This window comes from Rhinolophus hipposideros, assembly GCF_964194185.1.
Source record: "Rhinolophus hipposideros genome assembly, chromosome: 20".
Classification (NCBI taxonomy): Eukaryota; Metazoa; Chordata; class Mammalia; order Chiroptera; family Rhinolophidae; genus Rhinolophus; species Rhinolophus hipposideros.
Window position 1 is genome coordinate 19,348,776 of NC_138066.1, and position 11,985 is coordinate 19,360,760.

The following is an 11,985-nucleotide window of genomic DNA, read 5'->3' on the forward strand; positions in this document are numbered from 1 at the left end:
CGGGCAGAAGGAATAATAGGTGTAAAAAGTATGAAATGGGAAAGCTTAGCGTCTTAGAGGAACAACAAAAAGGGGGTGGATTGGGAAAGGTGTGTGTGAGTTTGTTGTGTGAGTTCAGGATGGAAACAGATGGAGCAAAACACAGGACCATGGGAGTCATTGAAGGACTGAGCTGGTAAGTAATAGTTGATGATTTTTTAAAGCTCATTCTAAGTTGTGTTGGTAGTAGGTTGGTGGGTAGTGTAGGGCCTAGTTACAAGGCAAGAAGAACCTGCCTGAAAACGCAGGAGTAACATGTTATGAATTACAGACTGGGTGATCACTGGAGTAGATGATGCCAACCCTCTAACAGTAAAAGGCAAAAAGATTTGAAAGTTAAACTTGGTTTACACTTAATTTAGTCCTCACCTGATGTGTAAGACTTTCATTTAGGAAATGTTTACTGAGTAGTAAGATACTGAGAGGTTAAAAAAAAAAAGCAAGTCTTAAGAGTCTAAGAAGAAAATCCCCCAATGGAAGTCAAGTTGGGAGAAAGGTAACCACCTGCATTGTGTCGGGAAGGGTGGCATTGAACTAGGTCTTGAAGGATTACTAGAATTTGGACACATTGAAATAAGGATTAAAGAAAGGACTGGAAAACAACAGTATAGAGATAGAGGTATGTGAATGAAAGTTGTAGAGAATGGGATAAGATAATTTTGAGACTAAGATGTACAGGTACTTGAATAATGTTAGGGGTACACACTTGGCTCTAGGAATTGAAGTGCCTTTGATTTTAAGCATAAATATTTAAGAGCTGTGGTTTTGCACTCCACATCTCTTCAGAAGTACCCAGATGCTACTTGCATTACAGAGGCTCACTGCTGATGTGATACAGAATAGTAGGTTTCAGGAGCCATATTGGCCCTGGCTGGTACCATGTTTTCCCGGAAATGAGACCTAGCCGGACCATCAGCTCTAATGCGTCTTTTGGAACAAAAATATAAGACCCAGTCTTATTTTACTATAAATAAGCAAAATAAACATAAGTAAAAAGTCAGAGTAAAATTAGATGGGGTCTTCATTTTTGCTCCAAAAGACACATTAGAGTTGATGGTCCGGCTAGGTCTTATTTTCAGGGAAACGGTATTGACTTGGTCAGGTTAAAACTAGAATTCCTTCTGTTCACTAGGACAAGCTTAAAATATTTTGGAAGACCTCTATACCTCAGACTTTATTTTCCTTAGTCACCTTCCTATAAATGTCTCATTTTTTTCTACTATTTTCTCAATTGTAAGACATTGCTCCCCTCCCTCAAAAATGTCTGTTATGCTCCCACAAGTCCTTTGTCATATAACTGAGTTCCCCTCTATCTGTATTCATAGAACCTTCCTGAAACCTGGTTCTCAACAAAGGTAGTTTCTTATAGTTGTATGAAGTGAGTGCGGTTCATTCTTCTAGATTATTTGTACCTGAAGTTGGAGCCAAGACCAGTGAGTGGCTTATTACTTTAAAAAAAAACACACCAAGACGTTAGAAACATTTGCTCCATTTGTCCTCGACGTCTTTCACTCCAGTGCTTTAATCTACTGACTACTGGGAGTTTCCCTTCATTCAAGTCTGGTATATTACGTCGTAGGTGCTAAATACATTTTTTGGGGGTGTTCTCTGAAGAATATTGGTTATAGTGCCGTACTACTGAAGAGAATCACACGACCTTGCACATTGGTGTCTAACGATGTATATAATCATACGTTGTAGATGTATACTGTAGACCATACATTTCATCCTTCGCTGGGTCCATGATGCTGCAAAGCAATTCTTCATAAGGGCAGTCACCTTTTCCATTCGTTGTTCCACATCTCTACAAACCTTTGTTCACTTCCATCACCACTCCCTGCCACCACACATGCACTTGTCTGGTAACTTGCTAATTCATGAAGATAGTAAAAGTCAAAGCCTTTTAACTTACCATAAATACAAGCCTGTATTTACACTCATTGATTTAGACCAGGTGTTCTTTGTAGCTAACCTCTTTTACTATGCTCTGGAATCCCACCAACTCATGCATTTTTTATTTTTTTCTTCCCTTTTTTCTTTTATAGTGCAAGTTTAGTTTTAACAACAAAATTGAGGGGATGGTACAGAAATTTTTCACATACTCTGTTAACCAGAATGGTACTTCCTTCCCCAAACCCCCACTCCGGTTCAAGCCATTGTGTAGGACACAGCTCCCTGGCCCATGCTGGTGTTATGAGCCTTGCACCCCCTCCCCCCCGCTGAGGCAGTTGGTTGCTGGTTGTCGATCACTCGCTCGCCCGCCGGCTGCTCATGGCAGCACATGGTAGCTGTGCAGCAGCTCATGCCGACCTCTGGCTGCTCACGGCAGCCCAGCTCCAGGGAGAGCTTTTGTTCACAATCTTAGCTGTAGAGGGTGCAGCTCACTGGCCCATGTGGGAATTGAACCGGTGACCTCGGCATTAGCACGGTGCTCCAACCACCTGAGCCACTGGGCCAGCCCTACGTTTTTTTAAAACATAGGGTTCACTCTTAGTGAATGTTCTATGAGTTTGGATAAAAGTGTAATGAAAAAAATCACCATACAGAGTGTTTCACCGCCCTAAGAATCCTCTTGGCTCTGCCTGAGGAGCCCCCACTGCCACTAGTGGCGTCACTGATTGTATTTTCTCCATAGTATTACCTTTTCCAATATGTCATAGTTGTGATCAGTATATAGCCTTTTCAGATTGTCTTTTTTCACTTGGTAATAGGCATTTAAGTTTCCTCCATATCGTTCCATGGCTTGATAGCTCATTTCATTTTAGTACTGAATACTTCATTGAACGTACCAGTTTATCTGTTCACCTACTTAAGGACATCTTGGTTTCCAGGTTTTGGCAATTATGAATAGAGCTGCTATAAACATCTGTGTGCAGGTTTTTGTGTGGATATAATTTTTCAACTCCTTTGGGTAAATGCCGAGGAGTGCAATTGCTGGATTGTATGGTAAAAATGAAGAAATTGCCAAGCTGTCTTCCAAAGTGGCTGTACCATTTTGCATTCCAACCAGTGATGTGTGAGAGTTCCCGTTGCTCCAATCCTTATCAGAATTTGGTGGTGTAGGATTTTGGTCATTCTAATAGGTGTATAGTGGTATCTTGTTTTAATTTGTTTTTCCCTGAGAACATAACGTGGAGCATCTTTTCATATATTTAGATTTTATTTGCTAAAGTGTTGAGGTCATTGACCCAGTTTTTAATTGGGTTGTTGAATTTTAAGAGTTTTTTTTTTGGTATATTTTGGGTATACGAAGTCCTTTATCAAATGTGTCTTTTGCAAATGTTTTCTCCCAGTCTGTGGCTTGACCTCTAATTCTCTTGATGGTGTCTTTCACAGAGCAGTTTCTGCCTTAGTGGTTTCTAGATTATTCCTTTTGGTGTTCAGTTTCTTTTCCTGTTTCTCATTCTTTTATTGACTCCTCTTTTTCCCTCAGGATAACACTTGAATGGTTGGTAGTGGCATAAGGGGTAGGAGTCAACAATGTTGCTTAGGTTTTACTTCTCTCTTTGGCTCAGAAGACCTTTCATAATCTGACCCCTGTTTATCTTCCCAGTTTCATTTCTTGACATTCTCCCATGGTACTCAGCTCTAGCTCTCACTTCTCTCTGCCTGAACACCATATGCCCTTCCCTTACCTCTTTGACTTTGTAAACGTCCACTTTCTCAAACTTAACCAAATTTTAGTATAGAGGTGATTTCGTTGTATGCATTCTTGAGTCTTCATGATGACCTTCAGACGAGTATGTGCTTTCGTTGCACCAGCTACTTAAATGTTAATGTTGCCTGTTTTTACTGGACTGCAGCCTCCTTGGAGGCAGGTGTGTGTCTTGTCATTGCATTCCTAAAACCTAGCATGCTGCTGCACGGTACTTAAAGAGAGGCACTTAATAATTGCTGATTTCAACTAATAATTTGCCAGTAGTGGGTTGATTGATTTCTTCAAAACAGACTAAAGGTCCAGATAGACGTGTGCCTCTATTTGAACTTTGTGCAATTGAAGTCTGGCTCAGTCATGCTGTTCTTCTGAGCAGGATCTTTAGCGGGTATTTATTGATTGACTAAAGAATAACCTTTTGCAACAGCAAAGGTCTCTTGCACAGAACTATTCTGAGAAACAATGTTGATTTGTATTTTTCCGGGAAAAAACAGAATTTTTGAGAAGTAACTTTTCCTATGAGATGTCTGCCAGAATAGAAAGCTTCTATTTTTATTCTGGAAGTTTAGCTGTCACGGTGAAAGATGAGCTGTAGTTTAGAATGGAGGTAGGCTAGACTAGGGATTGCAAACTAAAATTCCAGCAAGAACCAGAAAGGTAATAGAAATGAGTGAAACAAGCCAGGGAAGAGTGGTGAACTCATGGCCCTTCTAAATGAGGTTCATATCATGTGTAATGTTTGGTCAGGGGTGCCCGATTTAATTTTTCTAGGGAAGTTAGAAACCTTTTTCAAATTTGGCCAAAAGGTAGTTATGTTTAAAAAATTAAGGTGAAACACTACGGGGCCAAACATACCTGCAGGCAAATTCTGTGTGTTACGAGTGTGGGAATTCTTGGATGGAAGCTGATGTTTGTGGGAATTTATCTAGCAGATGTCAATAGCAGGAAACTCAGATAGTCCCAGAGAGGAAGGTTTAATAATAGACAAGCAGCAAATGATCTGTCAGTGTGATGTTAGGGGACAAGACTGGTGCATTTGAATAAATAATTGGCCACTGGGATCCACTCACAGGTTGTAGGTTAGAATAAATACAGCTATTAGTGTTCAGCATCAGGATTTCAGCTCCGGGAAGGATTTTTGGGCAAATCAAATCCTCAAGAGGATTGAGATCACAAAAATAAAACTTCAGAACACAAGGAACACGTTTGGGTGGGAGAGGGCATGTCTTGGAAATAGTCATAATAGATGACTAAGTTTATTATTCTGGTGTTTGAAAGAGGTTATTCTGCCTCTGGTTCATAGTGTCTGGAACATAGTGGGCCCTAAATGTTACAGTGAATAGGACCACCTCTATATTATCCTCAAAAACCGCTGTGATAACTGCCAGGATATTGACAAAGCATATCTCAGTTTTGTTTTTCATTCAGCAAATAGTGAAATCAAAAGGCAAAGGATTTAAGTCCAGTAGTTCATAATTACTAAGGGCATGTAATCTTTTACCTGGTTCCTAGACATTTGTTCATAGTGTTCAAAGTTCATACCATTCCTTTTTTGAAAAGTAAATTTTTGTTTAAAGTATTGCATATCGCTTTTAAAAATTTAATGTGGATTAAAAAAAAAGCAATAGTTCCCTGCCCCACCCCCAAGGGTGGGTCCCAAAGCATAGTCCCAAGGATGAACTACTTTTTTGTTTCATTTAAAAAAAATTTAAACAGCAAGATGCTTGACTTGAAGGTAAAACAATCTAGGCTTCATTTCTTTTAGAATAATTTATCCGTGCTTAAAGACAGATTGCCCTACAAAGAACAGCTTCGTTCAAAAAAGTTATAAAATTATCCTTGGTTTTACAGTGATAAATGGAAAACATTAAAATTCTCCAATTGAACAAGGTATGCAAAAATTTTTATGTTCTTTTTTTTCTCATTAAACAGCAAAATAACTTCCTGGAATATAAAAATAAGAGCTGAATGCACATGCCACTAATGGAGAAAGGGTATTTTCACAGAAGCAGTACCTTATCCCATCCCATCTCCATTTGATGTCGGTCAAAACATGCCACTGGCCATTTAGTTTTTAAAAAATGCAAATGCTTGTGTACATATATATCAGTTACTTTATGTACAATAAAGGAATGGGGAAGAGGAAACTGCTGTATAGAGAAAACTGTACTGTAGCAGTCAGGATGCAGTGGAACCAAATTGCGGTTTCCTAATTGAGAATGTCTTCTTGGTCTGGAGGAACTGAGTTCTGGAGTAAAGTAGCAGCTTCCCATTTTAGCAGACACCTCCTGTCTGCTGCTGGAACACATCAGTTACATCGTCACTATTTCCAACTGGGGAGGTATTGGCTGCCTGTCAAATCAGATATCATATCTGACCTGCCTCGTTGACAAACCCTGTTGTTCACTATTGGCTTTCATTAGTTTACTAAGTGGTGTCTGCATCTCAATCTTAAACTGCGCCACAGAACCATCCTGCCCCTTCAAGTTAATGTGATCATTGTTCTCAGTCTTGACTCCTCTTTTGGGCTGTTCCTCAGGCTTGGCGAGCGCTGGAGTCTCCTCAGCTGCTGCTTCACAAAAGAGGTACCAGGTCTACACTGAACAACCATAAAGAACTACTTTTAACAGTATTTCTTTGGGCTTCACTTCAGTATATTTAAATACCATGTATCTCCGAAAATAAGACCGAGCCATACAATCAGCTGTAATGCGCCTTTTGGAGCAAAAATTAATATGAGACCCAGTCTTTTCTTATATTAATTTTTGCTCCAAAAGACGCATTAGAGCTGATTGTCCAGCTATGTCTTATTTTGGGGCAAACACGGTATTTCTTTGAATAGTTTTCCTGTTTTATTTGTTAGCTTCTTTACTTCAGGGACATTATTTATATGTAGATGACTTTGTTCTTAATACTAATTATTTTTATAGTCCAGGACTTCCCCAATGTCTGTGAACTAACATAAATTACAGTCTTGAAACAGTGGTATTGGGGTAAGATAGAAGCAAACCCAACCCAGTTCTCCAAGGAATAACGAAGATACAACCCCACTGAAGATAAGCTCACAACGTAAAATTACAAACACATGAGAAAATCATCCAGGAGGAAGAGTTAGTAGACTCTAGAAACTGCAAGAATAGACCCCTAAGAACATCAATAATGATCAAATACAGATTATAGACTTTGGTTGAAATGATTAAGAACATAAAAGAAAGAACACAAAACAATTTAATACTTTGTAAAAAGGGCAGTGTTGCCGGCCCAGTGCCTCAGGCAGTTAGACCCCCATGCTGCTAACTCCAAAGGCTGTGGTTCGATTTCCACATGGGCCAGTGGGCTCTCAACCACAAGGTTGCCAATTCAATTTCTCGAGTCCCCACAAGGGATGGTGGGCTCCGCCCCCTGCAACTAGCAGTGGCAACTGGACCTGGAGCTGAAGCTGAGCTGCGCCCTCCACAACTAAGACTGAAAAGACAACAATTTGAAGCTGAACAGCATCCTCCATAACTAAGATTGAAAGGACAACTTGACTTGCAAAAAAAAAGTCCTGGAAGTACGCACTGTTCCCCAATAAAATCCTGTTCCCCTTCCCCAATAAAATCTTTAGGAAAAAAAAGGGCAGTGTTAGAAAAGCACCAAATCATGTATAACTGGAAATATATATTTCAATTTGATTAAAGTTAAAATATATGCATTAAATAGTAGATCAGAACCAGCTGATATGATCAGTGAACTATTAAATATTTAAAAATTGCCTATAATGTAGCACAGAGAGAAGGAGATGGAAAAGATAAGAAATGTGAAAAGAATACAGTGCTGTCCAGTAGAAATACAATGTGAGATACATAATTAAAAATTTTCTAGTACCAACATGACAAAGTAAACAGGTGAAAATAATCCAAAATATTTCAACATGTAATCAACATAAAAATTATGAAAGATGTTTTACATTCTTTTTTTCATTGTGTCTTTAAAATCCTATGTGTATTTTGCTCTTAACACCACAGCTGAGTTGGATCAGCCACATTGCAGGTGCTCAGCAGCCACGTGTGGCTGGTGACTACTGTATTGGACAATGCAGGTCTGCATTTTACATCTGAAAGGATTTCCAGGAGAGGAGAGAGAGAGAGAAGGCCATATTTGAAGAGATAATGGCTAAGAAATTAAAGGAAGAAATGAATCCTAAAGATTCAGAAAGCACAGTGAGTCCTCATCAGAATGTAAATTGTAACTTTGTCTCTACCTTCAATGGAAAAACCTGTAGGAGTATTGGCTATACATAGAATGTATCCATAAAAATAAAAGACAGACACACCTAGAGTCTATCTAGATATTGTTGCCTCCTCTCACTTTTTTTAAAAAAAGAAAGACAATATTAGAGAGCCATTAAAAACATTGCACCACACTGAACCTTTCTTCTAAACATAATAAAGATTGGAAGATATTTGGAAATGGAACATGTCACAGTATTCCAGGAATGGGGACTGTGGTATAGGAGGCCTCCTGGGAATGGAACTGGAAAGTAGAAAGTTGTTGGGAACTGAAGTGGCCTTCTCTGGAGGTGTTTAAATTCCCTTCCATGATACTGCTGCTTCTCCCCACTCGTCTCCTGAGTCCTGTCTGTCAGCTTGGTCCTGGGTGGTTCCAAGTGATAGATTTTGAATTAATTTCCCTTGGCTAACTGGCACAGTCTCTCCATCCCCCAATTCCTGAGGTAGAAATTAGATGGATCCAGCTAATCTTGCCAAACCAGGCCATTTAAATCCTAGGCCATTGGCGGACCTGTGTCAGTCCCTTCACCAGCAACCCAATCCAGTCAGCAATGACTAAGGTGAACAGAGTCGCAGATGGTAGGACATGGGCCTTTAGGGAAGCAGAAGGTTGTGGCAGGACAGATTCTAGCACTCATTCAGCAAATATTCACTGAGTGTGTGCCATGTGTGCTAGCCACTCTTGTAGGAACTGAGACTATAACTACGGACAAGATTGACGAGGTCTCTGAAACCTTGTGGAGGGAGATGAGCTTTAAACAAGTGAAACAGTAAAATGTGTTAATGACTGTTAAGTCGTAGAAAGGAAATAAACAGTGATCTGTTGGTTACTGGATTGAAGGTATAGGACATTACTTTTAATGGTATGGAATGGAAGGAAATTATCTTTGGGCTGAAACACAAGGAGGGAATATCAAGGCTTTGACGTGGGAAAGAACTCGACATGTTTGAGAAAAAAAGAAAAGAACAAAAAAAATAAAGGAGCCAGCCGAGCAGAGCCAGTAAGGGGCAAAGCGTTAAGAGTGGAGGTTGGAGAAGTAGGCAGGAACCAGCCAGGCTATGCAACACTTTGTGGACCCCCGTAAGGGGGATGCTGACCAGACCCTCACAAGGCCCCGAATGTCAGATTCACGCAGAGAGGAATGAAGAAGCTCGACAGGAAGGAATGGAGAAGAATGGCACAATGGTAAGACTGAATGGGAGCTGTTGGTGACCTTGAGAATGTCATTCCTGGGAATGATGTTCATTTACAGTACTAAAGTTTAGAAACACAGGCTACCTCTCAATGCAATCAATGAAAGGTGACTATTAGGTAATAGCTAGTGATCCCTATGATAATCAGTTACTTTTCAGTGTCACGTAATGAAGATGCTTTAGGGAAAGAAAACATTCACCATGTCCCCATATTATCTTATCTCCTATCCTTACAACAACCTTGAGAAGTAAGTTTTGATATCCCTGTTTTCCAGACAAGATCAAAGAAATTTTAAAACACGATAAAATCAGCAGCTACTAAGTGGCTGGCCTGGAATTTGAAAGCAAGAATGGGACCCCCAAACCTGTGGTCCTTTTATTGCATTTTTCTGTTTGATGATACATTTTGAAAGATTACGAGAAAGGTACAACTTACGTTTTGAGATCACCCTCTTGGACTTAGTGTGAAAAAAGGGAAATGATCAATGGTGACTGGTATAATAAACCAGCCCTGTATGCCTATTGCATCTCCCAGGAGATCCCTGTGTGGCTCCAAATAGTAGGAGCAGTTTGAGCTCATATATATGTGTGTGTGTAACGTATGTATATGCACACACACATACGTATACATAATAACCATTCATTCGTAATCTTAGATAGTGTTAGAGAAGATAGTGTGGAACTAGTAACCGAGGAACATTTTCAGGAGAATAACTAGAGGTAATAATTAGCCTTGGCAGTGGTTGGAGAAGATAGAGGAATCAGGTTAGGTACCTAGGAAATTGAACAGATGATGATACTGTAATAGATGTGTTGAAGGACCTGATGTGGGTACAAATTACATCCATTCTCTGTAGGATCTCCCTTCCCTTCCCCTGGATAACATCTCAGGCAAATCTAAGTTTTAGATCATTTGTCATGATTAAAAGTCCAGTCTATTTCTACTTGCTGCTCATTTTCACTGTCAACCTGAAACTGTTCTCCAAAAAATATAATTTATTAACAAAATGTTCACTTGAGTCTAATCAGAGTTTCAATTTCATATTTAATTTAAAGCTTCACCCCTTTCTAACTCTCAATTGAAATGATGTGTTTTGCTTATACTTTCATTCCTTTCTTTCTCCTCCCTCTTTCCCTCTGCTGTGTCTGGGTCTCCTCCAGCATGCAGGGGTGGAGTTGGTTTGGGGAGGGCAAAGGAGGAGAAGGGACTAAAAGAAAAGAGTTAAAAAGTGTCTTACATGGTGAATGCCATCAGAGGCAGGGACCAGGTGTTGGGTCTCTCATGTTGGGAGCATTTCTGGGCTTTCTGAAGTCCATCCTTCCAACTTCTAGTAAGGTCCTCACTCTGGCAGGTGGCTCTATTGAGTCTGTCCTTTGAAGACGATCCTGGATAATCTACCTTTGCATCATCCATTTGGCGCATGCCAAACACAGATAGTGGAGGTTGTCCCCTTGCTGCCCTTTCTCCTTGTCCTATTATGGAGTGTATCCACCTTCCCTAATTCAGAATTCTGCGGGCTGAAAGTGGGTAACCATCTTGTCTGGTTCACCTCCAAACTTTCACCAGGGTGGTTGCACAGAGGTGAGCTTATAAGTTCCCACAGCCAGTAAGATGCACTGACTTGGGAGAAAGATCTGGCAGGCATCCCCAGTATTTTGTAGTATTTCCTCTTTGTATGAGGTGAGTACTCTGTCCTCTCCTGTGATGTCTTCTAATGAATTCCTTTTGAATTCCTTTTGAATTTTTGTGTCTCCCTGGTGAAGTGAATGAAGGTGACAGGACTGGCCTAGTCACTTTTGAGCAAGTTCTTTAGGGATGTAACTAGTAGTTCTATAGAAGGTGGGGATACTTATGGCCAGTTGTTCTCAGCTTTGGAATTTCATAGCCCATTAGCATTCTGGTACAATATTAATTGCACGCGAAATTGAGAAGGGAGGAATGCCTTTTTGAGTAAAGAAAAGTTCAGTTTTACACTGAGGTTCAAAGAATCTCAGAGTTAGGAGAAATTTAGGAGTCATTTAATACAATTCCTATCAACATCATGAATCCTGTTTACAATAACTAGATGAGATGTTCAGTTTTCGTTTGAACACGTCTGGGAACTAGGAACACATTCCCTAACTTTTAGACCTCAGCTCTGTTAATTACTATATGAGCTTCACCAAGTCACTTAAAACTCCGCTTCCTAGTCTGTGAAAGGGGTGTAGATAATGTCTTCTTCACAGAACATTGTTGGGAAGATAAAAGGTGATAGATATATAAGTTGCCTAACTTAGATTCAGAGCACTGCAATGTTGTTTCCCTTTACAGGCCCTTTTAGGTGACAGCATATTCCATTTTTGGGTTTTCACCTGGAGATCTTCCTCATACTGAACTCAGTCCTCAATCCCTTTAAGCTCAATCCTCAGTGGTCGCATAGAATGTCAAAACTTTCAGGTATCTGTGATTTTAGTTGAAACAACTGAAGATATTGGAAAGAAAAATCCAGGTTTTCTTTTTTGAACTGGAGTTTGGGTAGCTGTTAGACTTCTGTGTGACCCGCAAGAGGGATTTATTGAGTGCATGGGGCAAAGATGGTATTTCACTTTCTAACATCACTTTTCTCTGACACTGATGGGTTTAATCAAAGGGTGGCTAGAATTCTGTAGGATTCTAGTCTGGAAAGTGTGTGTGTGTGTGTGTGTGTGTGTGTTGCCCACGTGTCGTTTGACAGTTGGACTCATTTGAATGATGCTGTTCTTTGCCACATAGTGAGCACTTTGTAAGACCATTTATTGCCCTGAACGAATGGTTAAACGTAGAAGCTACAAAAAAAGCCCTTTGCC